At 53.3% G+C, this 4,588-nt stretch overlaps 1 long non-coding RNA gene across 1 annotated transcript; it reads left to right on the forward strand.

Moving 5' to 3' along the window:
* Nucleotides 1-534: 534 nt before the first annotated feature.
* LOC144369991 (uncharacterized) lies at nucleotides 535-2,701 on the forward strand. The gene is made up of 2 exons (XR_013429884.1): nucleotides 535-799; nucleotides 1,996-2,701. It is a non-coding gene; the product is annotated as an uncharacterized LOC144369991 (long non-coding RNA).
* Nucleotides 2,702-4,588: the final 1,887 nt, after the last annotated feature.

A 4,588-nucleotide genomic window follows, 5' to 3' on the forward strand; every position in this document is an offset into this window, starting at 1 on the left:
CCTACGAAAAGGAGATCTCACAAGTTCATTATGGAAGATTATAAAACACCAAAAGGTGTAAAGGGGAAAGGACTTGGCCTCTATCAGGCCAGCAGCAATGTCACTTGTCACCTGGGAACTTGTTGGCCAGCCTCCTCCCCTCCAGGGCCACCCTTCCCCATTCCTCTCTGCAGGTCTACCGGACCCCCAGGGGGTCGCCTGCCTATTCAAATTTGTGAGGCCCCTCGCTGGTCTGGATGATCCCACCCCCACATTTGAGCGTCTTTCCTTTATTCTTTCATTAACATTGTGGATAACATGGAATAATCAACATTGCCATCGCCAACATTTAAAAGGGGTCCCTTGGTTTTAGTGGGATTCGCATCTTCCGATTTGGTGGCCTGATTCTCCCTTCAAGCACAAGTTCCACCCGCTCTCACAGCTCCTCTGTCCATTCCCCAGGCAGGATAACGGGCGGGCAGCGCACAGAGGGTTAATCTCCACCGTCTCAAGACCCAGTGGCCACCGAGATTTTGCACTGTTTGCTGTGCATTGGCTTCATGTGGAAAGATGGGCTGAATGGAGATTTCTTTTTGTTTGCACGCATTTGTGTGTGTGTGTGTGTGTGTGTGTTCCCTGCAGTCTCCGTGTGTGGCCTCCTCCGGGTGAAAGCGCCTGTTCCCGCTGTTGCTTATCCTGAAGGCTTTCCAAACCTCCCTCCCCACCGCCGCCGCCGACAGACAGCCCAGGGAAAACATCTCTCCAAAGACAGAAACAGAAATCAGCCGGAGATTTCTGAGGCTGTCCCTATTCGGGGAAGGTGAGGGAGCGCTGCCTTTGAACGGTGTCTTTCACAGCCCCCCCCTCTTCTCATTTGTGTTTTGGAAGGTATGTCCCCACCTCCTCCCACAGTGCTGGGAAGCCAGAGGTGGCCGCTGCAGCTGCCCAGTGGGGACAAGGACTCGGCCTTCCCTGGGGTGTTTGGGTTTGGGAAGGCGGGAGGGGAGGGCAGGGTGGAGGTGGCACTTTGTGGTGGCCTGAGGACCTGGGCTGGCCCCAATAGGGTCACACACACACACACACACACACACACACACACACACACACACACTCTGGGCCCCGAGGCTGCGTCCCCCGCCCTCTCACATCTTCACCCCGTGTCCTCCCCGGGCCTGGTGTTCTGGACCTCGTTCTTTTTATTACTTTTTTAAAAGGAGTCTGTGATTTTACGAGGACTGTTTGGCCAGCCAAGGTTGTGCTGGGCCCTGTTTTCTCTGCCTGCGGCCCCATCCGCCCGGGGAACAGGCCAGCCAAAGCTGGAACTGGCCACTCTCATCTTCTCCCTCCCAGTGGGGCTGCTGCCCGCCCCCCACTGCCTCGTCCACTTCCCAGAAGACGCTGTGGCCTCTTCCGCTTGAATGCTGTAGCAGGTGGAAGGAGGTGACCGCTTTCTGTTTGCAGGGTTGTCACCTTCTGGTCCCCATCTCCTAGATCCCTTGGTCCAGGAAAAAAACACACGCAGGACAAAAATCTCCCTGTTCACAGCTGGTACATTTCCAGCTAAAAATCTCAGTGTCCAGGTGAGCAGACCCTGGGTCCAGCCGCCAGAGTGCAGAGGAGTGAAGGGCGGGTGTGTGTGTGTCTGGCACCTGTGGGCACCCGTGTCCCCTGGTGGCGGCCCAGTGTGGTCTCCATTGGCCTCACCACTCGCAGCCGCCAGTTGGCATTGACCTTAGCCCATCCTGCTCTGGGGTGTCCCTCCCTCTGCTGAGATGGGCAAGCGGGTTTCTCGGGGCCCACGATGATGTGTCAGATGTGGGTTCTGCCCAGCTCCTGACACTGATAGGAAAATACAGGCCACTGGCCACCTGAAGTATCCCCCGCCTCAGCTGAAGTCAAATCACTGTGGGGGGGGGGGCGGGGTTTACAGATTTCCAGGTCCACGCGACTGTATTCCTTAAAAAAAAGCCTTTCCCAATGGCATTTTAAAATCGACCATTGTTTGCGTTTTCCTAGAATCTTCTCCCCATTGCTTGCTTCGGGGAAGAGTTGGCCTGGGACAGAGGAATGGGACTGGTCATCTGCTAAGAAGAGCAGGAGATGGAGGAAGAAGAGAAGGAAGGAGAGGAGACATTTTACTCTGGAAGCCCCACGTGCTTGTCCAGGCCTGTTGTTCCCAACTTCCTGGGACATCTGTGAGTCCACCTGTGCAGGCTAATGAGTCCTCCAATAAATCAAGGAAGCAAAGAGAGATGCAAAGTCTCCAGCAACCCGTCATCCAGGGGACTTCCAGCACCGTCTTTGGCCTCTTTTGCCTAAAGGCAAGGCATTGATTTAGCAAGACAAAAGGTATCCTAACCCCCCCAGGCTCCTTGCCACCCCAGGAGAACAAAGGCTGACCCCTGAAGACAGCTGCCGGCCCCTGGCCTGGAGGGGTGGAGGAATCTACAGCCCTGTCCCCAGGTGGCCACCCCTAGAGACTCAGAGTCCTCTCCCTTTGTCTCCTCACTTCTCTAAACACTGATTGTTCCCTCCCCCCTTCCTTTCTGAGGTGCTGGGGATCCCACCCAGGCAAGTGCTCAACCCCTGAGCAGAGACTGTTTTTTGTTTGTTTGTTTGTTTTAAAGATGCTCCATGAACTGGCATTAGAAGCCACCTCTTTGAGATCTATCCACTCTGGGTTTCCCCCATGATTATATAAAATACATGAGTCAGTAAGAGATTTGCTCTTCCCTCATTTAATCTAGGGGTCCACCCCAACTACGAACCTATTAGGGCTTCTTTTTTCCCTAGAAGCCCCCAAATATCATTTGATTCCCTTTAATGGAGAAATATTGGCCTAATCAGTCACTTACCCCCTGACCTCGATCGTCCTGAGAATTCCAAGGGCAGTACCCAGAGGAAAAGGAAGAAGGGGAGGTAGGACTTGGTTGGAGGTAGTAAAGAAGGGGGTCCGTGGCTGCTTGGGACGAAGCATCTGGATGAAGCATTTGGTAACGGTGGTAAAAGATGGAGTAGGGCCGGGAGTCATGCAGAAACGGGGAGCCTGAATAGCCAAGAGACTCAATGTGGCAGCTGAAGTGAGGTAGAAGCTTCTCTCTTACTCCAGGGCTGGGGAGACCACCCAGGGCTGCAGGGGTGGCTGGATGGGCCGGGCCGGCCCTCTCCACCTCGTTCCTCTCACCTTCCCCTCCAGGGTCTCAAGCAGCGAGGAGGGGAGACTGGGAAATGCAGTCTTAACACTGAGTCGCCAAGTGAAGGCCAGGGTCTGTGGTTCCTCGGGCTTCAGACCGTGGCTGCAGTCCGGTGGGTGCTCCTGGAAGAGGAGGAGTCAATGCGCAGCCGTCAGAAGTGGTGCCCCATGGAGGCCCTGTGCAGAAGCAGAATCCCGACCTGAAGGCCTATTTCAAATGTAAAGGGCCTGGAGGCTCCCCTGTGGGAACACCTCCAGCTACCACTTTGTCCCTGCTGAGAAAACAGGAAGATGGGGGTGAACACTGGGGAAGTAGAGGGAAGGCCCCCTGCTGTTTTCAATGCCTGCTATGCATGGATCTTGCTCCGGTTCGGCCCAGAGCCATAGGTAAACTCCTAAACTGAGACACCAAGATGGGTTTTTCCTGCCATCAGTCCCCTCCTGCAGAGCCCGAGTTCTCTCTCTTCTTGGCTTGAATAAGTCCTACTACATTCACTTTTCCCTTCTGTTATTGTCTGTGGATTTTATTCTTCACCTTTTGAAAGACAAGAACCTAGAAATCAGAAAAGCAGGGAATCTGAAAACCCCAGTTTACCTGGACCTCTTGTGACAGGGGACAGGCACACATGCAGCTCACTGGCTGTTTCTGGTCAGCCTGGTTCCCTCAGGATGCTCCTCTGCTGTGTGGATTCTGGCTGGTCCCATCAGGAGCCTGGCCTCACGTGTATCAGCTGGTGCTCCACCACCAAGCTCCACCCCAGCACCGAATGGAGGGCCCTGTGGTGTGGCTTTGGTTGAGAAGAATGGATGCCATCACCTTTCAAGATCTCCAGATTTGCAATCCTGAGATCTTCAATCCAGTTATTGAAAACTGCCCTCTAGAAAGTCAGATTGGAACAATGTGGGGAAGGCAAATTGGTCTATTTAAAAAGAGAATGCTTTCTATCTATCTCCATCCTTATTTCCCATCCATCTGAGAGCCCCAAGCTATAAGCGATCTTTATAAACATGTGCTTCTTATGAATTTTACCCCAGTAATATGCACGATGGGGCTGCCATTCTTTTCAGCCAAGTGCATCTGAACTCGTGTTCCCGCGTCCTCCTGTTTCTCTGAGGAGGACACACGTTGGACCAACAGCATGTTTGGAGCAGTATCTTAAAATTTCAACAGTTTCCCTCTGTGACCCTCCACACATGTTCCTGTTGGGCATTCTGCCTCTCAACTTGAATTTAACTTGACAGAGGCTTGGTTCCTTGGGCCAGGCATGGATCGTGTTTTTAGGGTGCCCTCTAGGATGGTTAGAGTCTCCAAAACCTGGAGGAAGAGTAATGTGCCCAATGGGCCTATGCAAGCTCAGCATTCATCTGCCAAGAAGAAATATCATTTAATGGGGGTCCGCCATATTGGTTCTCCAG

This window comes from Ictidomys tridecemlineatus, chromosome 13 (assembly GCF_052094955.1).
Source record: "Ictidomys tridecemlineatus isolate mIctTri1 chromosome 13, mIctTri1.hap1, whole genome shotgun sequence".
Lineage (NCBI taxonomy): Eukaryota > Metazoa > Chordata > Mammalia > Rodentia > Sciuridae > Ictidomys > Ictidomys tridecemlineatus.